Source organism: Panthera leo, chromosome F3, assembly GCF_018350215.1.
Source record: "Panthera leo isolate Ple1 chromosome F3, P.leo_Ple1_pat1.1, whole genome shotgun sequence".
NCBI lineage: Eukaryota > Metazoa > Chordata > Mammalia > Carnivora > Felidae > Panthera > Panthera leo.
In genome coordinates, this window is record NC_056696.1 from 700,335 (window position 1) to 726,622 (window position 26,288).

The 26,288-nt window shown below is 38.1% G+C and overlaps 1 long non-coding RNA gene across 1 annotated transcript; it reads left to right on the forward strand.

Annotated features, from left to right (window-relative positions):
* Nucleotides 1-5,604: 5,604 nt before the first annotated feature.
* Nucleotides 5,605-21,854, forward strand: LOC122211890. The gene is made up of 7 exons (XR_006198888.1): nt 5,605-6,004; nt 11,191-11,362; nt 13,565-13,598; nt 14,179-14,314; nt 19,241-19,453; nt 21,269-21,443; nt 21,685-21,854. It is a non-coding gene; the product is annotated as an uncharacterized LOC122211890 (long non-coding RNA).
* The last annotated feature ends 4,434 nt before the right edge of the window (nt 21,855-26,288 follow it).

A 26,288-nucleotide genomic window follows, 5' to 3' on the forward strand; every position in this document is an offset into this window, starting at 1 on the left:
TATGATGACCACAGTTTTGTTTAGTGGTGCTTCAATAAGTAAAACCCATTTTGGATAATTAAAATAACTTCGCAGTCCTACTTGTAGTAATATAGTTAAAGTAATGATGACGTATTCTAAGGTGACAACTAGGGAAGGAGGTGAAAAGGTCCTGATCTCTTAGGCTCAGGCAGCTGCTGCACAATGCTACAAGCACTGTATCTGAAATCAAAAGACATGCTAGCATCTTGGTTCCGTCACTTCCTAGCTGTGGGATCTTGGAAAAACTTGCTTGAATGTCAATGACCTCGTTCCTAAACATGGCACTAATACCCACCTCTTGGTTATGTGGAATGAACAAATGTGGCAACGTTTTGTAAACTGTAAAGCGTGCTATAGAAATAGAAGACAAAATGATCACAGTGGCTTTTAGTGACTTACTATATATTGAGGATACTTTGTTTGGTGAATGTTTGTTTATTGTTGAGAGGGGGGTGGGGGGACAGAACATCCGAAGCAGGCTCTGCACTGAGAGCAAGGAGCCCAATGCAGGACTCGAACTCATGAAATTGAGAACATGACCTGAGCCAAAGTTGGGCGCCTAATCGACTAAGTCACCCAGGCCCCCCAAGAAAATACTTGTTTTAAATGTGAAGATGTCTGAAGGCCAATAAAATGGCCATAGTGTCCAGAAAAGAATGGGAAAGTAGGAACGGGGTTTTGATTTTCTAATTTGGCGCTATGTTAAGTTCCGGTAATCTCTTAGTGGAGACATCATACAGGTGTACAGTTGACCCTTGAACCAGGTGGGTTTGTACTGTGGGAGTCCACTTACACACAGATATTTTTCAATAAATAGAGTACTATCCTGTAAATGTATTTTCTGTTCCTTATGATTTCTTTCTCTTTTAATTGTTTCTTTTAACAGAGGGAGGACAGAGCACGTGGGTCGGTGAGGGCAGGGGAGAGAGAGAATCTTAAGCCGATTCACACTGCCAGCATATTTCTTTCTCTTTGATATTAATTGATTTGGCTGCTACTAGTTTAAAGTTTTCCAATTCTCTAGTTATTAATCTTTAAAAAGTACTCAAATGCACTTTAGTGCTCGTTATAAGGGATGGTAAGCTAAACAGTTTTTAGGTTTGTGACATTAAAAATCATCTAACTTCTTTTTTGGTCGATTTAACACGTAATGAATTTTTTAGTTCCAAAAACTGACAAGGTTAATTTTATGAGTCATATTTTCTTCTGCCTTAGGCTAAGGCAAGTTAGTTTTCACTTCTTACAGGAAGTTACAATCCAGTGACTTGGGAACAGCTAAACATAGGTTAAGAAAGTTAACAGTTAAATTGTAATTATTTTCTCATTTTTCTTTGTCCATACTTGATTACTTAAGGATAAGGTGTTTTTACAACATGTATCCTGGCAGAAAAGACATGTGAAAATCAAAACAAGGAAATTAACCATCCGTTTTTGCAACTGCAAAAAATGACTCAAGACCAGCAATGAATAAGGAATGTGATAGGGAGCATGATATATCTGTATATTTAAGACATGCTTCTATGCAAAACTTTGAGGAAATGTGGATCAAATAAGACAAATTAGACTGGAAAAATAGCTTAAAACTCATCAGCAGTGAATGAAAGCTGAAGTTGTTGAAATTTGTTAATAATACAGCATTCCTACTCTTCTTGAAGAACCACCATGGGGTCACTCTAAGAAGGAACCAACTGAAAGGAAATACCTTTGAATTGGACAAATACTGTAGTTGATTGTGAGGAAGAAGTTGCATTTAGAGCGTCTGTCTCGGTAGTATTTCAGGCATTTCCTGAACAAAAAGAGCCTAGTCTTGAAAATGTCATTCTCTCTTATTCATACTCTGGGTCCCCAGAATGTGCTTGTCAGTCATCTTCTAAGCTTTCTTTAAAAGAAAGCAAATCATCAGGGGCATATAAATCAAAACCACACTGAGATATCACCTCACACCAGTCAAGAGTGGGTAAATGAACAAATCGGGAGACTATGGATCCTGGCGAGGATGTGGAGAAACAAGAACCCTCTTGCACTGTTGGTGGGAATGCAAACTGGTGCAGCCACTCTGGAAAACAGTGTGGAGGTTCCTCAAAACATGAAAAATAGATCTACCCTTTGACCCAGCAATAGCACTGCTGGGAATTTACCCAAGGGATACAGGAGTGCTGATGTGTAGGGGCACTTGTACCCCAATGTTTATAGCAGCGCTTTCAACAATCGCCAAATATATGGAAAGAGTCTAAATGTCCATCACCTGACAAATGGATAAAGAAATTGTGTTTTATATACACAATGGAATACTACTTGGCCGTGAGAAAGAATGAAATATGGCCTTTTGTAGCAACGTGGATGGAACTGGAGAGGGTGATGCTAAGTGAAAGAAGTCATACAGAGAAAGACAGATACCATATGGTTTCACTCTTTTGTGGATCCTGAGAAACTTAACAGAAGACCATGGGGGAGGGGAAGTGAAAACAAAACAAAACAAAACAAAAAAACCTTAGAGAGGGAGAGAGCCAAACCATAAGAGACTCTTACAAACTGAGAATAAATTGAGGATTGATGGGGGATGGGAGGGAGGGGAGGCTGGGTGATGGGCATTGAGGAGGGCACCTGTTGGGATGAACACTGGGTGTTGCATGGAAACCAATTTGACAATAAATTTCATACTAAAGAAAGAAAGAAAGTAAATCAGACTATGAAAATGAGAACAAACCAGACATTGAGCATCTTTTTAACAACAATGAGGATTTTTAAAATGATATAGAAAATAAAAAAGCAAGGAAACCACTAGTTACATTTAAAGTGAAAGAAGGCCAAGAGTTTGACATGCAAATGGCAAAAAATAGGGACCAAAATACCACCGATTGTAAATTAGACCTCAGTCTAGTGATTCAGAGAGCCTTTTTGATTTGTGGCTTGCCTGCTGCGATGTGATGAAACACATGGTTCAAACAAAAAGTCATGATATTTTTGCTGTCACAAACATGAGAAAACAAAACCAGTACAAGACTTTTTTCCAGAAGCCTTTATATGCAGATAATGACAGTACTCCTAACTATAAAAGTATTGATTCTGAATTAGAAATTGTGAGTTCTTCTTCAGCATCTAGTTTTCCAGCATCTGAAGTATATCTAAGTGAAGAATTACATCAAGATATGCGAAGGTTTAAGAATGAGATAGGCATGTCTCAAGTAGAGTTCCTGTCTTTGGAAAGAAAGTTCAACTTCCAAAAGAGATAGAGGTCTGCCTTGCTGTTACTCTTGTTTTTTCTCTTTAGCAATTATCTGATCCATTCTGATTTTCCACTCAAGAGAACAAGAGTTGTATAAAATGGAATTGTCTAAATAAGTAATTGTGTCTGGAAATAGATTATTCTGCTATCTAACAAATAGGAGTTCAGGAAAACATTCTTATGAATGATTCTTATGTATATGAACTGGGAAACTAACTTAGCTATATAAGTACCATGTGACCTCATGAACCAGAATAACCATAAGGAAACTGCTTAAAAAACAATAATCTCCAGGTTTCTTAAAAATATATTGACTTAAATATAAATTGCATTTCCATAAACAATAAAATGGGAAAGAAGCAATAACTAAGAGAAGGAATATAAACAAATGTTCCTAGCTAAAGCAATCTATGTATTGCTTCAGTATGTGTCTGTAGACTCTGGGTCTAGGGTTCTTGCTTGTCTAGCAAGACAGCAGCGGGATGCAGGATTACAATGGGAGAGACAGCTAATGTCCCGGAGAACACATGAGGCAGGATTAAGGGTCCTTGCTCTGTTTTTATTAGGATCAGAAGGCTTCCAAACATGGTGATGGACGTGCACAAAGAGACAGTCAATCTGTGAACATGAACTCATGGGCATGAGGGAAGAAAGGGGGTTTGAAGATATAGGGTGTTAGGGGTTTGGGTCAATATAAAACAAAATCCTGGCCCCTGGCAAATGGTTGTTAACAGCTGACCTGAGGCACCTTCTCTGTTTATTTTAACTAGTCTAGGGGAGAAGACAGATGCTACCTCAGGATCCATAAGGCACCTTTCTTTTGCTAATTACTCCCCTCTGGGCATCTTCACCCTGCAGCCTACAGCCTATAGCCCTATTTACTTGTTTACCTAATTTGGTCCTTCCTTCCTGTGAAAGCAGCTTTCTGCCATAGTACTAAATTGGGGAGTGTGTCCTCCTGAATATCTAATCTTGTTTACCTCACACACCTTTGTCCTGGAGCCTTTGCCCCACCCTCTCTATACCTAGATACCTAATCTTGTTTACCCAAACTTGGGTGTGAGCATCCTATGGCTTTGTAATTTTTTACACCTGGTTAACCCATCAGTGCAGGCTCAGGGAATTCCTAAGCTTATTCCCCACAAATATAGGCAGTCTTGTCTGCTTTACTCACAATCTTGGAACTTAGAATTTCAACATGACCCCTTTGAGATAGGCTTAATAACAGCTATTTGTATTGTCACCCCTTTTTCCACATTTTTTAGTCATCATTCTCAGATGTTTCTGTTGATTCAAACCTTCACTTTATGTTCAATAAAGTATGATACCTTTTGGCCTGTATGATTTTTTTTAAACGTTTATTTATTTTTGAGACAGAGCATGACCGGGGAGGGTCAGAGAGAGAGAGAGAGAGGGAGACACAGAATCGGAAACAGGCTCCAGGCTCCAAGCTGTCAGCACAGAGCCCGACGCGGGGCTCGAACTCACGAACTGCGAGATCATGACCTGAGCTGAAGTCGGATGCTCAACCGACCGAGCCACCCAGGCGCCCCTGGCCTGTATGATTTTTACCATGTAGGTAGCATAAGCCCTCCACAAACCTTCAGTATTTAACTCCAAGGGAGAAAACTGAATTTTGAGATGTGTGGACTTTAGAAATAGACAAAATCTAGAGATACCCTCCTTTAAAAGAATAAGTAGCTAATCTCCTCGTCCCCTATCAAGGTATTAATTTACTGTGCCAAAGTCACACTTTTCATGCATCTGATTAATTTAATGAATTTGTGGTCATTTCTCTGATTCAGCATTCAAGAATCGTGTCATCTCTTTTGGTGCCATAAAATGCTAGGTAATGCCACTTTAGGAACTTGGGACAAATCATTTAACCTTTTTGAGTTTTACTCGTGTTATCAGTAGCAAATGGGATTAAAGGTGATCATTACTTTTATACCCTCTCCCTATAAAGTTTTATGGTTATTGAATGTGAGATTCGGAGAGCATTACTAATTTCCCAGAATTCCACCCTAACATCTGTTTCACTTTGTTCCTTTTGTGTTGTGGCAAACTTTGGTTCATAAATTTTAGGGGACACTGTCACTTTTTTTTGAGAATCTTAGGATCCAAAAGAAAAAGAAGTGTAAAAGGCAGTCAGGGAAAGAATAGCTTCGTGCAGAAAGAGGAAAGCTTCCTGGTTTTGTTACTGGAGCACCTCCATGTTGCATGTTTTAAATCTGGCTGTTGTGTTAAACCCAGGTGGTAAGGATAGAAAAGGACAAATTTTGTCTCTTGTCTTTTTATTTCTTTGTATCTCTTGGTCAGATGGGTTGGGGGTGGGTGGGGAATTCTCGGTAGCAAAGTGTGGATATGAATAAGAGTACAAAATTAAGAAAGCCCTTTTAGAAATTTTGGTAACTTCTGCTTTGTTTTTAATTCCAACAGAAATGAAGCAGAGTTTATAAAAATTACAATTACTTGTAATGATAAAGTAAGCACAGAATATTTTCCTCCATTGAATTTATGACAAACTAAGTGCCAACTGATAAAATGAATGAAAAAACTTTTTATTGACTAAAGTAACAATTACCTTTAGTATCAAGTTCCATTAAAGGTTGAAGAAAAAAAGCAGCACAGAGGAAGTGACATGGAAGTATCAGAAAACATACATGATGCTGCGGCTGCTGGATTAATTCCACAAAGACAGAATGGAAAAACTGATAACCATCAATTGCCTATTACAGAAAATAAAGATTCTGATAGGTAAGCCTATATAGCAATATTTAAATAGTAGGTAATTGTTATTTTCCTATGCAACAAACTTTTCTAGTTTGAGCTAATGTTCATGATGAACAATTTTCCTATTTTTCGTGGAGATATTTCATCCTACGTGCTAATGAGAAAAATGTAAATACCAATGAGATACCGTTTTTTGCAGTCATAGTGATAAATATTTTATTAAAAAAAATAACCAAAGTTAGGAAATGTGAGGAAAATGACATTCTTAGACACTGTGGCTGGGTGAAATTGGTAACCCCTTTCTGAAAGATGATTTAGCAGTGTATTTCAGAATTTCAAATATGTCGGGGCACCTGGGTGGCTCAGTTGGTTAAGCGCCCAACTTCGGCTCAGGTCATGATCTTGCACTTCATGAGCTTGAGCCTTGCGTCAGGCTCTGTGCTAACAGCTCAGAGCCTGGAACCTGCTTCATATTCTGTGTCTCCCTCTCTCTCTGCCCCTCCCCTGCTTGTGCTCTGTCTCTGTCACTGTCAAAAATAAATAATATAACATGAGAAAAATATGTCAGGTAGGTCATCCCTTTATTCCAATGGTTTCATTGCCAGGACTGGGTCCGTCTGAAATACGGAGGTTTTATCCCATGTTTTCTTCTAGGACTTTTATGATTTAAGATTTTATATAGAAGTCTTTATTTGCGTTTGGGTTGACTTTTGTGAGTGGTGTAAGGTAGAGGCACAGTTTTCTTCTTTTGCATGTTAATATCCAGTTTTCTCAGCATCATGTATTGAAGAGATTACTTTTTCTCTTTTGAGTATTCTTGGGTCTCTTAACAAAGAGACTTTATGCATGGGTTTTTAGTTGACTTTATGCATGGGTTTATTTCTGGGTTCTTGATTCTGTTTCATTCATCTTTGTGTTTGTTTTTGTGCAACTTCATACGGTTTTTATTACCATAACTTTGTAATAGTTTAACACCAGCAAGTGTGATGCTTCCAGATTTGTTCTTCTTTCTTAGGATTGCTTTGGCTATTTGGGGTCTTTTTTGTTCCTTACACATTTGAGGAATGCTTTTCCTATTTCTGTGAAAAAGGCCATTGGAATTTTGACAAGGATTGCATTGACTCTGTGGGTGGTTTCAGGTAATGTGGATATTTAATGATACTAATTTTTCGAATCCATAAACAACGGGGTATCTTCCCATTTGTTTGTGTCCCTGCTGTTTCTTTTACCAGTCTTGTAGTTTTTACTGTACCTATCTTTCAGAAAGTCCTTGATTAAATTTATCCCAAAGTATTTTGTTCTTTTTGGTGTTTTGGGGAAGGGGATTTTTTCCTTATATTTCTTTTTCAGCTGTTTCATTGTTATTTTTTAGAAATGCAACGGATCTCTTGATGCTGATTTTGTAATTTTTTTAACTAAATATAATCTATTGTCAAATTGGTTTCCATACAACACCCAGTGCTCATCCCAACAGGTGCCCTTCTCAATGCCCATCACCCACTTTCCCCTCTCCCCCACCTCCTATCAACCCTTAGTTTATTCTCAGTGTTTATGAGTCTCTTATTGTTTGCCTCCCTCTGTAACTTATTTTCCCCCGTTCCCCCCCCCCCACCCATGGTCTCCTGTCAAGTTTCTCAGGATCCACATATAAGTGAAAACATATGGTATCTGTCTTTCTCTGCCTGACTTATTTTCACTTCGCATAATACCCTCCAGTTCCACCCACGTTGTTGCAAATGACCAGATTTCACTCTTTCTCATTGCCAAGTAGTATTCTACTGTATATATAAACTACATCTTCTTTCTCCATTCGTCGGGTGATGGACATTTAGGCTCTTTCCATAATTTCGCGATTGTTGAAAGTGCTACTGTATACATTGGGGTACATGTGCCCCTATGCATCAGCACTCCTGTATCCCTTGGGTAAATTCCCAGCAGTGCTATTGCTGGGTCATAGGGTTGTTCTATTTTTAATTATTTGAGGAACCTCCACGCTGTTTTCCAGAGTGGCTGCACCAGTTTGCGTTCCCACCAACAGTGCAAGAGGGTTCCCGTTTCTCCATATCCTCGCCAGCATCTGTAGTCTCCTGATTTGTTCATTTTAGCCACTCTTACCAGCATGAGGTGGTATCTCAGTGTGGTTTTGATTTGTATTTCCCTGATGAGGAGTGACGTTGAGCATCTTTCCACGTGTCTGTTGTCCATTTGGATGTCTTCTTTGGAAAAGTGTCTATTCATGTCTTCTGCCCATTTCTTCCCTGTATTATTTGTTTTGTGGGTGTGGATTTTGGTGAGTTCTTTACAGGTTCTGGATATTAGCCCTTCCTTTATCCGATATGTCATTTGCAAATATCTTCTCTATTCTGTCCGTTGCCTTTCGGTTTTGTTGATTGATTCCTTTGCAGTGCAGAAGCTTTTTATCTTGACGAGGTCCCAATAGTTCAGTTTTGCTTTCCATTCCCTTGCCTTTGGAGATGTGTCAAGTAAGAAATTGCTGCAGCGGAGGTCAAAGAGGTTTTTTTCCTGCTTTCTCCTCTAGGGTTTTGATGGTTTCCTGTCTCACATTCAGGTCCTTCATCCATTTTGAGTTTATTTGTGTGTATGGTGTAAGAAAAGTCATCTAGTTTCATTCTTCTGCATGTTGCTGTCCAGTTCTCCCAGAAGAAAGAGACTGTCTTTTTTTCCCATGGGATACTCTTTCCTGCTTTGTCAATGATTAGTTGGCCATACATTTGTGGGTTCACCTCTGGGGTTTCTATTCTATTCCATTGGTCTGTGTGTCTGTTTTTGTGCCAATACCATACTGTCTTGATGATCACAGCTTTGTAGTAGAGGCTAAAGAGACAGAGTGTTAACGGGGGAGGGGTAGAGAGAGAGAGAGAGAGAGACAGAGAGAGAATCCAAAGCAGGCTCCAGGCTCTGAACTGTCAGCACAGAGCCCAATAAGGCGCTTGAACCACAAACCACGAGATCAAGAGCTTAGCCGAAGTCAGAAGCTTAACTGGCTGAGCCACCCAGGCACCCCTGCATCTTTATGTTGATTTTGTATGCTTCATCCTTGGAACAGCTTTTTGGTGGTATCTTCAGGATTTTCTATATATAATAACATATCATCTGCAAACAAAGGCAGTTTTATTTCTTCTTTTTTGATTTGGATGCCTTTTATTTCCTTTTCTTGCCTGACTACTTTGACTAGGACTTCCTCTATCCTGTTGAATAGGAGTGGTCAAGTGGGAAACTTTGCCTTGTTCTTGAACTTAGAGTAAAAGCTTTCCGTTTTTTACCACTGCATATGATGTTGGCTATGGGCTTATCATATTGGACTTCATTATGTCCAGGTGTGATAATTCAGTACGCACTTTGTTGAGAGTTTTTATCCTGAAAAGATGAATTATGTCAAATGCTTTTTCCTCACATGCTGGGATGATGATATAATTTTTTTTTATCCTGTTAATGCGGTATATCAAATGTATTTGTTCAATTTGATTTCTGAAGGATAATTTTGCTGAGTAAAGTATTCTTGATTGGTAGTCTTTTTTCTCTTAGCACTTTGGATATGTAATCCCAATGCCTCCTGGCATGTAAGGTTTCTGCTGAGAAGTTGTGAATAGCCTTATGAGGGTTCACTTGTAGTCACATAGTCTTTCCTCACACTTTTTCATTATTTTTACTTTGTTCTCTGCTGACTGGATAATTTGATAGTTCCTGTCTTTAAATTCACATTTTTTTTTGGTTGATCCATTTCCTGTCAGTGATCACTCTTGCTTTTTTCATCTCCTTCATTATACTCTTCAGCTCCAGGATTTTTGTTTAGTTAGTTTTTACTATTTCCAGCTCTTTGTTAAGCTTCTCGTTTTATTCATAGAGTGTTTTTCTGATTTTACTGAATTGGCTTTTTGTGTTTTTCTTGTAACTCACTGAGTTTCCTTAAAACTGCTATTTTTGAATTCTCTTTTGAACAAATTACAGATCTCCATGTGTTTCTGATTGATTATGGAAGATTATTGTGATCCTTTGATGGTATCATATTTCCTTGATATTTTATATTCTTTGTAGTTTTGCATTGCTGTCTTTGCATTTGAAGTAGCAGTCACCTCCTCCAGTCTTTAATGACTACCTCTTCAGTGTGTCCAAACCTGATTTTTTTGCTCCAGTGGGATGCTGGAAATTCTCTGCAGGAGACCTGGTTTTCCAAAAAGCCTCTCTCATCCACGGTGATTTTCTTAGAGAGTGTTTTCTAGGGAGGGACTCCCAGATGTGGCTGAGAGGGAGGGGCTGGAGGCACTTTATGGGCTATTGCTAGGTCCACAGATTAGACTGTAGTACGTATGCCTGTTACCTGATGCACGGGTAGGCAAGACTTTTCCTCGGTCCCTTGGAAAATGGTGCTAGGTTCCCACAGCTCCTGCAAAGGCAGTTTTGCCCGTGGGTGGATAAGATGCCAGTTTGTTGTAGGTGGGGAGACGCAACAACGTACATCTTGTTCAGCTATGATACTGATATCGCTCTGACATATGGGCATTTTAAAAGTAGTTTTCCCCTAAGATATTTCCTTGATTTCTTCTTTCATGTTATATGGACCTCATGCTACTTTAAAACTTTGTTGAAATTAAGCATTCTTATATTTCAAAGCAAAGCCAAAAATAGAGCACACATCTAGTTATTACTCCCATGTCTAAGAGTCACTGCCTTTAGGCAATGAACTCTAACTTTTTAGTGTAACCTTCAAGGTTCTTCAGAGTTTCTTTCCTGACTGATCTCTTACTACTTGCTTCCATGTATTTTATGCTTTTTTCCAAGTTCCTAAAAGCTTATACTTTTTCCTTTCAAGGCACCTAGATGCCATCTGTGTAATCTTTGTGCTCACATTCTAATCTCTAAGAAAATGGTTTTCTCCCGTTTCTTTCCCTGGTGACCTCTGCTGTTTATTTTCCCTCTTCAGTAAAGCCTTTCTTGTCCTCACAGCTTTTCACATGTCAATTCTTACAAATCACATTGTATTCTAATTGTATATTTATCTGTGTTTGAAGCAACAGATGAGTATTTCCTTTTGTATGGTTGGTACTTCAGCATTGTTCTCTGAATTAATCAAATTAAGTCAGATGGGTAAAATTCAGAACTTGATGAAGATTGTCTTTTTATTCTTTATCAGTAAAATTGTTAGAAAACATTGGCTTTTTTATGGCTTTTTAATGGCTTTTTTTTTTAAGGAGGGAACCTGGTTTACATATGAAGAAGATAAAGAAAGGTGAAAATGAAAAAGGGACATCAAAAGGATCTGTGATCACATCAGTGTTGGCAGAAGGCAGATTCCCTAACTGGTGGTCCACTACAAAAGAATGATGGCAGCCATTTCAGTGAAAAGGATCAGCATGAAAGCAGGTAAAATCTATAAATTCTTTATGTGCCTGTGAAGGAATTTTAGCAGTGATTACCTTTTGTGGAAATAAAATGCTGTAGTGTAGGTAGGTCCAAGCTAAAGCAAGAAATACTCAACATATCAAACACACTGCTTGAAAAGTTATGATGAGGGTAAGTGACTTTGTCAAGGAGCAGTTTCAGTAGTCACCATGGAAGCATGGAAGATGAGTAAGTGTAAAAAACTCCTTAGAGCATTTTAATTGGGAAAGGTAATAGAGAAATGGATGATAACTGAAAAAGAATGTGAATTGCAAAGGCATTTTCTTTCTCTTTTTATTTTAAGATGGGAGCTTTTAGAGTGTGTATTCTGTTGGAAATGATCAATAGAGATAGACATGGTTAGTTAATTTAATTTTGTTTGCGTTTCCAAACATTAGGAAGTTTGTTGATTGTATTACATTCTCTTTTAAAGATTATAGTAATTGTCTTTAATACTCTTATACATGTAATTTTGTGGAAGAAGGTGGTTTATTCTGAGTTGGTTCCACAATGGGGTATTCTCATAGAATTGAATGTGCAGATTTAAAAATATATATGTATGTATGCAAGTATATATACATATATACATATACATATACATATATATGGCTGTATAAGTTCTATATGTATATATAAGTATATGTATATGAGTTCTGTATGTATATATGTGTATGTATACACACACACACACACTTATCATAAACGTATGCAAACACTGAGGCCATTCTGAATAAAGCTAATCCTTCCTTGATGATTTTAGATATCCAGTGCCTTTGATAGTATCACAAATAGCTATGATTTTGTTAGGGACTTTAAAGTATCTGGTTCTATTAAGTTAATATTTATTGAGATTCTGGGGAAAGGGGAAGATTTTGTTTATTTACAATTGGAAAAGAAACTAGTAATCCATAACAGATTATTCCTTTTGGACTAGAGAGCTCTAAATTACAAAAACCATGCTTCCTGTACCAACAGTGCCATTGACACAGATTGTATGCTCAATAATTATGTGTTGAATGTGGGAATAGACAGTTGAATGAATGAATGATGAATGAATGAATGAATGAATGAATGCCTGTTGAGGAACTTCTCTAGAAGAAGCAAATCTTTAGTTTATTGAAGGTAGATTTCCCATCTTGCCAAGTATAAAGTCTCTTTAAAAATGTGTAAGATTCAGAAATTGTTATGTATCACTATAGCTAGAAATCGAATCATAATATAAATTCATTTGCTGTCATATTAGTTAGAAACACTGGAGTATTACTGTAACCACATAGCATAAAACACATGCTTTGAAGGCACATTCCTGGGTTTGAATTCAGGTTCTGTTCTTGGCCAGCGATTAGGGCTTCTTGGGCAAGTCACTTCGACTTTCTGTGCCTCATTTTCTTCCTGTGTAAAATACTTAATATACTAAGCTACTTCATAGGATTTTTGTGGGGCTTCAAATACCTTGAAGACATGTAAAGTGCTCATAGTAATGCCTAGAGAGTAGTTGCATAGTGAGGCTCCAACACGTTAATATCATGATTGTTAAAAAGGGGTTTTCGGGGCGCCTGAGTGGCTCAGTCGGTTAAGTCTCCGACTTCAGCTCAGGTCACAATCTCGCGGTACGTGAGTTCGAGCCCCGCGTCGGGCTCTGGGCTGATGGCTCAGAGCCTGGAGCTTGCTTCCGATTCTGTGTCTCCCTCTCTCTCTGCCCCTCCCCCGTTCATGCTGTGTCTCTCTCTGTCTCAAAAATAAATAAACATTAAAAAAAAAATTAAAAAAAAAAAGGGGGGTTCTTTCATATAGGGACTTAACTTGCACTTTCCAAGTAGGTTTTAGTGCCAGTAAAAGCTTATTTTTAGTAAAATGACAACAACACAAACAATGGTATCATTCCTATCAAATAATGCTAGTAGCATTAGGATTTTCCTTTGCTTTTGTTGGTTTTTATCTAACTTTAGTACTTTGTTGTGCTCGCTTCAGCAGCACATATACTATAACTGGATACACCTAATCCTTTGTTAATATTAGCAGTAGTGTATTTTCTATGTTGTTTAATGTTACTCCGTTGTTTAATACCTTTGTAGAAAATTAGTTTCAAATGCAGAGATTTTATATCAGAAACAATAGGTTTAGATAGGCTTTGTATTTTAAATATTTAATATTTGCCTGAAAAGAATTGTTGGGTTTTTTCAGACCTGCGAAGAAAATTTCTAAGAAAAAGAACAAGGTAAGCAAAATAGACATTGTAATTTTATTTTATTTATTATTTATTTTATTTTTATTTTATTATATTATTTTGATACATATTTGTTAGGAATATTGTTCAGTGGCAAAAAAATACTTTATGAAAGATGTAGTGAAAAAATAGAAAATCTTCCTTTGTTGTAGAGACATTTGCTGTGAAAAAGTTACTTAGAAATACTAGCTATGGATAACAGTGTCTTTTTGATAAAAATCCGTTCTTTTAAAAAGTCTCTGTGGTTTCACCTTTTAAATGTTTATTCACTTATTTTTAAAATGTATTTTGAGAGAGAGCACTCACAAGTGGGGCAGGGGCCGAAGGAGATGGGGAGAGAGAATCCCCAGCAGGCTCCATGCTGTCCTTGTGGAGGTCAACGTGGGACTCAAACTCAGGAACTCTGAGGTCATAACCTGAGCCAAAATGGAGTCGGATGCTCAACCAACTGAGCCACTCAGATGCCCCTGTTTTTGCTTTTATAAAAAGATGGCTATTTATCACTTCTCTACACCTAGTATATTTTATAAATATTTGGGGGACATTTTGAAATGGTATTATTCATTGGTAGGTCAAAAAGCAAATTACTTCTATGGATGACCTTGTCGGCTTCATTCAGTCATCTGAAACAGCTTCAGAGCATTGTGAGTTGTCTTACTCTAAGAATTTCATGTTGCTGATTGAACAACTTGGCATGGATTGTAAAGGTAGGAAGCCTTTTTACGTACATTGCTGTAGTAATATGTGCACACCTTGCCTACTACTGCACCATAGAGCACTGCTGTATTATAGAGCTGCTCATCTCAGAAATATGTTTTATATTAAAATAAAAGGAGAACTATTGTATCCTCTCAGCCAGAGAGTCGTCATTTCTACTGTACCTTTCTTAGTGGGAATGGCACATCTAATGTGTTTAACTCTGCTTCTCTTCTGTGCCTTCACCCAGGTCAGGTCATTATTTTTCTCCTAGATGACTGAAATAACCTCAGGACTGTTTTCCCTGCCGTTCTACCTCCCAGGACCTTGGTCTACACTGCAACCATAATTAGTATATGTTTTAAAAAGTGTCTTTCATCATGGTGTACCCCCTTGCTTAAAGCTTAGCTATTAGTTCTCATTGCTATTAGGTTAAAGGCCACAGTCCTCTGGCTTCATCTTGTATGGTTTTACATCCTTCTTTCCGTCTGTGTCTTATCCACTGTGTTAAACGTTTCTTCCTGTGAAAGAGCTTTTCGTTTCCAACAGCTTTAGTTAGGTAAACTGCACATATATGAAGTGTGTCATTTGATAGTTTTGACATATGTTTACACGTATGAAACGATAACCATAATCCAGACAGTTAACATATTCGTCACCCTTAAAAATCTCATGTCCCTTTAGAGTCCCTTATTATGAAGCTGCCAAATTGTTTTCTAAAGGAGTTGTACGGTTTTCCATTCCCACCAGCAGTCTGTGAGAGCACCAATTCCTGCATACATATTCATGAACACTTAGTATTGTCAGCTTTTTAAATCCTAGCCATTCGGATGGATATTTAGTATACATCTCATTATGGTTTCAATATACATTTCCCTAATAATGGATGATGGTGAGCATATTTTCCTGTGCTTGTTTGCCATCTGTGTATCTTCTTTGAATTGTCCAAATCTTTGGTTGTTTTAAAAATTTGTTTGTTTGTTTTCTTACTTGTCGCGTTTTCAGAATTCTTTGTATATTCTAGGTACAGTTCCTTCTTATTTTGTTTTCTTTTTGTTTTTTTTTTTTTGTGGTTGTTGTTGTTGTTGTTGTTGTTTCCACTGAGGCATTTTATTTGCATATATGTATTACATCCCTAGAAAAAGAATCCCAGGATTTCCCCTTCTGTGCGTTTTCATCTGGCTTCTTCACGTCCATGACTGTAGCTGAGGTGCTCAGTGTAATGAAACCAAACTGAGCAGAATATTCTGCCATTTTTCTAGATCTTTGCATTGTCCATCAATTCTGGGGCCAGTCACTCCATGCTTGCTTAACCTGCCTGTGAGGTTCACAACAATTTTCCCAAGTCTGTGATCATCAATGATTTTCAATTCACCAGTGTAACCATGTTTCATCATCACAGTTAGAAAGTGGACAATGTCTTTGGAGCATGGCCTAGTAAGGACCTGGCGTTTGCTTCTCTTTTCAGTATTGTTATGCTTTGGGGAGCATCTGCCACGACTCAAAATACTTTGAGGAATCTAACCTTCTTAACATTCTGTTTCTCCTTTCTTCCTTTAATCCTAAATGTCTAAATCTTCTCCTTACCTGCGAATGGTCTCTGGCTCATTCCTAACTCCTTGTCATGCAACCAAAACATACGTTTGTAAAGCATAGCGGTGGAGAGTAACAAATATTCAGACTAAAATGCGCAACCAGAGGAAAATCGAGAACATATTGTCCAATACCACCATGGGACAAGTGGTTCTCCTAGGGGTCGTTCTCAGCGTGGGTGTGGTGGACTTGATCTGCGCCAAGCTTCAGGGCCAGGTGGAAACTGCCGGTAAACGCAATAGGAAGGATTTCTGGCTGCCATCAGCCCAGAATAGGATGTGGGGAGAGGGGAAGGATGGGGACATCCCAGGAAAGAGACTGCTGGCATATGAAGTCTCCGGCAGGACTAGGGTGAAAGGAGCCTGAGTAACTGAGGCTTAAGTGAGAGAAACGGTCGCAAGAAGCTGGGAAGCGAAGTCGGAAGAAGGGTGATGATGTAGGTAGTGAGAAAAAGATGGGGAGCTAGAGCACAAAACCCATGGCAGGGGCGGAGAGGAAGGGAGGGGAGACAGGTGCACAGGCATTGGGCTCTCCCTTCCAGAAGGGCCATGCCTCTGCCACCGCCGCCGCCTCCCGCTCCAGCAGAGCCTGGGGCCCGGCCCATGCCCACCTCAGTCTAGGGGGGTCGCCTCCTACAGCTACTCCCCCACCTTCAATTCCTGGCAGGTGGCGGACCCCGCCCCCACCCACCCAAGTGCCTGCTGTGCACGTGTGAACAAAGCACCTGCTCTCCAGCCACTGCCAGGGTGGGGCGGGGCAGGGCGGGGTGCTTGGGAAGCTGAGGGAGGAGCCACCAAGGCAGCAAGGAGCACCGCACTTCCCTCTTCTTTTTTAATGTATACATTCAGTGCTATCAGTCTTTTAATGTATACATTCAGTATACAGTCTTTTAATGTATACATTCAGTGCTATCAGAGTGCTACTGAAGCAGGGCTCTACAAATTCTACTATGTTTTCATTTTCATTCAGTTCAGAATCCTTTCTAATTTTTTTTTCTTTTTTCATTACTTCTTTGACTCAGGGGATATTTCGATGTGTTCTGTAGTTCACAAATAGTTGAGTATTTTCCAGAGATATTTTTGTGCTTGATTTCTGATTTGATTGCTTTGTGGTCAGGGAACACACTATTATGACTTCAGGCCTCTTGACTTCTTCCTTTTATTAAGATTTATTTTTGACCCAGAACATAGTCTTTTTTGGTAAGTGTTCCATAGATCCTTGAGAAGAATAGTGGCGGCCAAGTCTACTATGTCCTTGCTGATGTTGAGCCTATTGAAATATCAGACTATAATTGTGAATTTGCCTATTTCTCTTTTCAGTTCTATCAATTTTTGCTTCATGTACTTTGAAGCTATTAACAGACACATGAACATTTAAGATTGCTCTTAATTGACCCTTTTATGATTATACAATGACCTGTTGTTTATTGCTGGTAATAATTTTTTGCTTGAAACTGTTTTGTCTGGTATTCATAGAGCCACTCTAGCTCAGCCTTCTTTGGTCAAGTGTTAGTGTGGTATACCATATTTCTGTCTTTCGAACAAATTTCTGTCTTGACATTTAAAGTGCATTTTGTATAGGTGGCATATAGTTGAGTCTTCCTTTTTTATCCATTCGATAGTCTGCGTTTTAGTTGAGGCTTTTAGACCGTTTTCATTTACTGTGATTTTTGAGATAGTTGATTTGAATCTGTCATCTTGCTGTTTGACTTGCTTTTGTCCTAACTGCTCCTTGTTCCCGTTCTCTTCTTTTTCCGCTTTCTTTTAATCGAGTAATTTTTATGATTCAGTTTTATTTATTTATTTATTTATTTATTTATTCATTCATTCATTTATTCACTTATTTATTTAGGCTTCCTAGCTAGAACTTTTCAGTTTTGCTGCTTTAGTGGTTGGTTTAGGGTTTATAGTCTATGGCTTCAGCATCACAGTCTCCCTTCCAGTAATGTTATACCACATCGTATATAGTTTAGGAAAATTACAAAAGTTGACTTCCATTTCTTCTTTCCTAGACAGATCCTTCCTGGGTCGGTGGGATTATAGTTTTCATGAAGTTTAGGAAGATTTGGGCCATTTTTTTTCCTGTCCCTTTCCCCTGCCTCTTTGGGCAAGTGTGTATTTCCCACTTGAAGTTTTCTCCCAGGTTTCCAATGTTAAACTTCAGTCTTTTGTTTTGTGATGTCTAATATGTGTTTATTCCTACCCATCGTATTGTTCATGGCTAACATAATTTACATCTCTGTAAGTGCTATTTGGTTTTGAAAACAATAGCTTCTATGCCTCTAGTTATCTTTTCATGCTTTGTTTGGAGATATAGTTAAGTTACTTACAAACAGTTGGATCCTTTAGTCTTGCTCTTATGAATTATTGGATGAATCCAGAGTGGTGATCAGCCTAAGGCAAATTATGAGTTTTTCTATCTTAGCTAATGTGAATAGATACTGTCCCTCGTGCTGTGGGAGCACCAGGCAGTGTTTCCTCTACTCTTTTCAGATTTTTTTCCCTTGATGACTTCCTTCCATGTATGCACTGGTTGTTACTCTGCTGAATAGCCAAAGGGGACCCTGTGCAGATGCCCAGGGTTCTTTCTGTGTTCTGCTTTCTCCTCTCCTGGGTGCTGACCTGTCATCTCTATCTGCCTTGACTTCACCAGACTCTCAGTTTTGCCACCTCGACTCAAGGAGTCTGGTGAAATCTATTTAAATAATTTATGTCTCCTGTGTCGTAGCCTGAAAACTCTCTCAAGGCAGTGAGCTTGGGCATATATGTTAGGCTAATGTGTTTTGTTTTCAGGGATCATTGTCCTTCATTGTCTGAAGTTCTGCGTCTTGAAAATCATGTTAAAATTGTATTTTGTCTGTTTTGTTTTTGCTTGCTTCAGGTAGGAAGATCAATCAGTACGTGTTACCCCACCTTGGCCAGAAGCAGATTACAGTGGAACTTCGGCACATGCTCTAGACTGTCGAGAGTGCTTGTCTTCCTCCTTTGCTTAATTGTCTCCTGCTCATCCTTCATTCCTCAGTATAGTTATCTCTTCCTCAGGGAAATCTATCTTCCTTGGGCCCAATCTAGATCAAGTTATGATCACAGAACTCTGTCTTCTAATAGGAACTATCTGAATTTAGAATTACCGTTTGAGTTGTCTTTCTCCTTCACTAGACTCTAGGCTAATCGAGAGCCAAGGGTCTTCTCTATTGTATCTGTAGAGCTGAGTATAACATCTTACATTGAAGGTATATATATTCACACATTTATTCAATGTGTGAATGAGTGAATTGAAGATGCACAGGCCTGTATATGCAAAAAGTCCTCATATATTTTATTTCTGTTTCTTCTCTGATGCAGATTCTGCTGGCTTCTTGAAAATCCAAGATATACTTGTTTCCTATGAGAAATTACGGAAACTTAACAAAATCACTGTAAACTTCTTACGGGAAAAATGACAAAAGTGGAAAAAATGGTTAGTGCACTACAAAACGAGCTACGAGAAGCCAAAGACATGATATCACGGTTAGAGCATCAAAAAGTGGAATGGGAACGTGAATTCTGCTGTTTGAGGTATAGCATCTTGGCTTGAAGGAAATATCTCAGCTCTTTCCTTTTATACTACAGATGTGTAGGGGCAGTTTTGCAATTGCTGACTTACCTTATGGGATTTTCCCGGAAAGAATACCTGTTTAGTGTTGTGAGGTATGCGATTCTTGGAAATAACACAGCAAGTTCTTAACAGTGAATACTTATAATAATTTAATGTGTATTCCAAATCACAATTTTAACGGCCATATAAAAGTCCACCATAGTCCAAGAAACATCATTATTGAAGAGATTGAATTCTGCTTGTTTTTCATCTTTCTGTATTTTAATTAATGCTGTCAGGAATGTCTTTTATATAAATCTGTTTCTACATGTCTGGTTCCTTACTTGGAATCAATTCTTCAATATAATATAATCTGGTTAAAGTATAAAAATTTTACAAAAGGTCTTTAATCCATATTTTTAAATTGTTCTCAGGAAAGTTTATATTACTTTCTGTACCTACCAACAGAGTATAAAATGGTCATTTTTCTCAAGACAGTAAAATTCCCCAAAATTGATTCCGTTTGCTTCTTAACATGCAGGGCTTAAAAGGTAAAGTGGGGGTGCCCGGGTGGCTCAGTTGGTTAAGCATCTGGCTTCGGCTCAGGTGATGATCTCGTGAGTTTGAGCCTTGCTTTGGGTGGGCTCAAGCCCTGCTTTGGGTGAGCACGAGCCCCGCTTCGGGTGGACTCCTCTTCTCACACTCTGTCTCTCCCTGTCTGTCTGCCCCTCGTGGGATTGTCTCTCTTGCTCTCTCTCCACTCTTGCTCACTTGCATCATCTCTGTCTCAATAAAAAATTTAAACAAAGTAAAATGGGGGTGCCTGGGTGGCTCAGTCAGTGAAGCGTCTGACTTTGGCTCAGGTCATGATCTCAGGGTTCGTGAGTTCGAGCCCCACATCGAGCTGTGTGTTGTCAGTGTAGAGCCCACTTCGGATTTTCTGCCTCCCTCTCTCTCTCTCTCCCCCTCCTTTGTTTGCATGGGCTCTCCCTTTCTCTCTCAAAAATGAATAAACATTTAAAAAAAGTAATACGGAAAGTGATTACTGATAAGTTTTTTCAACATCTCTGTCATAGGTAGATAAAATTATTTCAAAAGTGTATGCTGAAAGGTCATATTACTCTTTATTGTTTACTTAATTAATACGTATCCTGTGTTGTTCTAGAAGGGATGTTTAAGTGATTCCTAAAGTAGGTAATCATCAACAAGGTAAGTTGCAAGTGTTGTGGAAGAAGAAATAAAAAACATAGGCAACAGATATTAGACTCGTCAGCCTAGTCTTGGATGACAGTAATCTGCACGTGTATGTTGTGGAAACAACATCCACAGATGCTGTCTTTCACTGCACATCATTTTTAGAGGTACCTGTAAGGTTTCGTCAAGTGGAAATTTTATTTCCAGTGAATTGATAAACTTGCTTGTAGACAGCAACTTCTCTTTTTTATGAGTGGATTATCTGTCCTATGGAGGAATAATTATACCTGTGGGAAAAGGGGTAATTTTCAACTCTAACTTTCCTGAATAATTTCAGACTTCCTTTCCTACAACATCTATCAGAGTTATTACTGACTAAAACTAAGTTGCATAATGCTTTCTCCTGGCTTCTTTTCAACTGTATATATGGTGTGGAAGAGATTGAACTGAGAAATTAAAAACATGAGCCCTATAAGGAAAACAGTTGGAGAACATAGAAATTTTTCATTTGGATAATAAGCCAACTTATGTGGAACCAGATCGTAAAATGAACTTTTTATGTCTACCAAAGCAAATTTTAAAAGAAGCACATGTAATTGCAGATGTACCTTAAAACAAGAAGAAGAAGAAGAAAGAAGAAATGCTGATATGTTATATGAAAAAATTAGGGAAAAGTTAAGAAGAAAAGAAGACGAATATAAGAAAGAAGTTGAAACAAAACAAGTTGAACTCACTCTGAGAACGCTAAACATGGAATTGAAGGCCGCAAAAAATCAGGTAAATCAGTTTTTGATAAAAACTGTATTTCCATCAATATTACATAGTTTGGTATATTATACATATATATTTTATAGTATCCCTATGACTCAATATATATTATTTAGGTTTAAAATAAATTAAAACATGGGATCATTGATCATGTTCCTTTGAACATTTTTTTAAAGTTCTCCTCCTCAGCTTTTGACCTTTTTTTTTTTTAATGGGATGAGACCAGAATCATAATGAAATGTTTCTCCAGGTTGTAGAAGAGCGCAGTGACACTCAGTGGCAACTTTCTCCAGAACAGAAGGCCAGAGTCTTACAAGATGGAAGTCTAAACAATCACCTTTGCAAGCAAAAGGAGCTAGAAATGGCTCATAAGAAAACTAATTCTAAAATATCTTCTTTAGTTATTTTGAAGTACATGTGTGTATGTATTTGTATACATTCTATTTTTTAGTTATTATTTTTATCTCCGTGTGTGTGTGTCTATATGTGTGTGTCTATATATATATATATATATATGTATGTATATATGAAACTGAACTCTGTTCATCATGGAAACTATAGAGGATTTTAAAAGCACATATATTTTGTGGAGGGGCATGGGGGACGGTGGCATTTTTGCTTCACTGGATAAAATAATATTCTTGATTAAATGCATTTGTCTGCAACAACTAGTGACATTCATAATGTCCTCATCCAAAGGAGAGGCTTTTATTACTTTCTGTAGGAATCGATGAGCTTTCCCTAATCTCAAAACTATTGCTACTAGCAACATGTGTTTTGGTTTTGAACAGTTACTTCACTGCCTTGATATATTAATAGGTTAGTTGACCACTTCGCTAATGGACAGGAGGACGAGTGTAGCCAGTTCACTGATCATATTTTCAGCATCAAGTCTCCTACTTTTGAGAAAAGTAATTTTGCTTCAAGTAGCATCCTATTTCATTACAAGGAATGTTTGATAACAATGGTATGCTGTGGTATATACTTAATGATAATTTATTGATAGGTATTTTATTCCTAATGAAATAGTTGAGTGTATTTCCCCTCTTTTATATTTATTACTGTTTTCAACATGAAGAGGAAATACAAGTTATTGTAGCAGTAAATAATCTCATGGTATTCTAAGAGATGTATAAATTTCACCTTATTTCCTATCAGTGTTTTGAAATACAAGACTTCTTTCGTACTTGTGTATTTACACTAGAGAAGTGGCAGTGGTTGGTGCAAGAGCACTAGTTGTGGAGTGAGAAGACCTGGGCAGAGTCCTGCAGCTCACCGTTTTAATCTCTCCATTCTAGAATTGTGATAACCAAATGAGTTCATTGATATATGTAGAAGTGTTTCTATTATAGTACAGTGCCTAGATTTGTCAGTTATCAATAGATATAATTCTTATAACTGACTGTAGAAATGGTAGCAAAGTAGATATCTATGAAATATTCTCAGGAAAGAAGAATTTTAGGAAATTTAATCTGTCTGAGTATATGCAGAGCTAAGGATTTTACTGTGAGGTAGCTGTGTTCGATATCTACTCTAAACTCAATTTTTAAGTGTAGTCAGATTTATTAATCTTTTATTTCAGGCCTTTGGGTTTGTTGTAAATCAGAGAAAGGCTTTTCCAATTCTGAGATTCTGAACACTTTTCTCACAAATTCTTTTTTACTTTCATGCCTTCATTATCTTCAGTTAAAGTTCTGAACTTTTGGGAACTTATGCTTGTATAAAATGTGAGATTTGGAGCCAACTGTATTTTTTTCCAGTTGGATATTCACTTACTGTAACCTTCCTTCCTACCTTTCTTTCTTTTTATGTTTCTTTATTCATTAGAGAGAGAGAGAGTGAGAGAGAGAATGCAAGCAGGGGAGGGGCAGGGAGAGGGAGAGCGAGAATCCTGAGCAGGCTCCTGACTGTCAGCACAGAGCCTGATGCGGGGCTTGAACCCACAGAATGTGAGATCATTCCCTGAGCCAAAATCAAGAGTCAGACACTTACCCAACTGAACCACCCTGGCACCCCCTGCAACCTTTTCATTGTTGAAACATAGATGATACTTTCATTTCAAAGAAAATCATGATAATGCCATTTTATTGAGTGCTATCTGAAAATGTGCTTGGTTTTACTTAGCTTTCTGATAATCATGAGAAAACACAAGATCGGTTGCATAAAAACCACATGTTGCAGGATGAAATTGTCGTGCTAAGACTGGAAAGAGACACCATAAAAAATCAGAACTAGGCAGGGAGATAACACCTTTTGTGTCTTTAACTGAATTCAGTGAACAGGAATGTGTGTGTTACAGAAAGACGGTGAATTGATGTATGCGTTGCTACTTCTCAAAGTACGTATATGAGAGTTGTCTATTATTAACATAATTTAATAATAAGATGATTTAGAAAATCAGTAACAGAAATGTCTTATTAGGTAGTTGCGAGACAACTTCAACAAGAACTGGCTGATACTCTGAAGAAACAGTCTATGTCAGAGGCTTCCCCAGAGGTTACGTCCCATCTTCGTCTGGAAGATGAAACACGGGATCTCAAGAAGAAATTAGGTCAAATCAGAAGTCAAGTATGTAATAAATGTAACCTGTCAACAGCTAACTTATAGCTGGTTAAATAATATAAAGTGTTTTAGGATACTAATGTCCATGGACCGCTTTCTTTGGTATTTTCATTTTAATTAATTTATTATGATTTTAGTATCTTTACAATGCATTTATTTCGTAAATTCTGCCTTCCCTTCTACTATTCGTGTTATACATTGTTTTCTTATAATACTCTTAGGAAAGTTGAGGCTTTTGTATCCTTCCTCACAGAAATTGAGAGACTTCTTTCATTCTTTAAAATTTTTTTCACAGTTTTTTTATTTATTTTGAGAGAGAAAGAGTGAGAGAGAGTGTGTGCGTGCATGTTAACAGCGGAGGGGCAGAGAGAGGAGAGAGAGAGAATGCCAAGCAGGCTCCATGCTGTCAGCGTAGAGCCAATGTGAGGCTCAGTCTCATGAACCGTGAGATCATGACCTGAGCTGAAAACCAGAATTGGATGCTTAACTGACGTAGCCGCCCAGGTGCCCCAAGAGACTTTTGTCCCCTACTAAACAATGTTTTTTAACGATATCTCTATTACCATGATGAGGCGAGCTGGATCAAATCAGAAGATAATGTTTAATGGAATGTCTCAGATAATTTTCTTAGTTCTCATCTTCACTTTTGGGAAGAATGCGTATTGATATCAGGATGACGTGTACAGAAAGATCACTTGACAAACCACTTGAACTTAGGCATTTCCTTCATTTTCTTTGCCTTTTAGACATATTGTCAAAGCACGGAAATATTCAGATCATGTATAGTATGGACGCCCAAAAGCGAGAATTAAGAACATTCTCTGTGTCCTGCCATTGGGTTTTTTTAAAGCTTTTTTGAGGTACAATACACATACCGTGAAAGTCACCCATTCGCCATGCACAGTTCACTGTCTCTGTGTACACTCGTGCAACCATCACTGCCATCAAGTAGAATGTTTTCCTCACCCTGAAAGGAAACCCTTCCCCGTTGCCCCCAGCCTCAGTCTACTACTTGGTCTCTCAATGGCGTTGCCTCTTGTGAATATTTCATATAAATGGAGTCACACAATGTGTGGTCCCTTGGGACTAGCTAGCTTCACTTAATGTTTTCTGGGTTCATTTGTGTCGGTTACAGCTCATATCAGAGCTTCATTTCTTTTTATTGTCAAACAGTACTCCATTGTGGGCTAAGGCCCTTGTTCATTCATCAGTTGATGGACCTTTGGGTTGTGTCCACTTCTTGCCTATTAATACTGCTGCTTATGAACATTCACGTAGTTCTTGTGTGGACATCTGTTTTTGTCTCTGCCATCAGATTTTATCCTCTGAGTTAATTGGGTTGATGTCACCATCTCTCAGCCATTACTCATGCTGTCCTTACTGTCTTTTTAGTTTCTGTTCCTCTTGAGTAAACCTGTGTTATTCAGACTTGGCTCACAGTCTCCTTTCCAATGAACTTTCTCTGACTGTTCTAACTCCCATTAGCTTTAACTCTCTTGACACTTGTCATCTAGCCTGTGCAGAGCAATTTAGTCCTTTATTTGACATTGTTTTTATTTTTTTCATGACAGGTAATTTCGTCTTCCTAAGTATAAATTTAAGGGATGATACTATTTGATACGTGTGGTACTTATCCTTGTATAAATTGAAAATATTTTAACTTAACGGTTTTTCCGATAAAATTAAGTACTTTATACCGTATCAATAAATTCTTCTTGGAAACATTGGTATAACAAAGCTTTTATTCTAAATGTATGCTAAGAAATGAAATACTAAATTGAGGGGTGCCTGGCTGGCTCCAGTCCGATCAGAGTCTGCCTTTGGCTCAGGTCATGATCTCCACGTTCTTGAGATGGAGCCCTGCATCGGGCTTTCTGCTGTCAGCAGAGCCTGCGTTGGATCCGTTGGGTCCCTCACGTTCTGCGCCACTCAGACTCGTGCTCTGTATCAAAAAATAAACGTTAAAAAGATGTGTGTATATCTCTATACACACACACACACACACTTACATAAGTAAAACTATTAATGAAAGCACTTAATCAAATAGAGGAGAAATGTTCAATCAAATGTTTAGTTCTTGTTTCCCTCTCACTATGATAAAGCACGCTAAATTTGTCTTTCTTCATTACACAGCCAGGACTGGGATTTACACATTTATAGCACTTTACCAACTGCAAATATCTGGGGACAGCTTTTCTGATATGCTGTTACCACAAAGCCTTAATCTCTTCATCGGAGTACATGCTAAAGCAGCCTAACGTAAACAGTATGGACATGAAATGATTGAGGAAC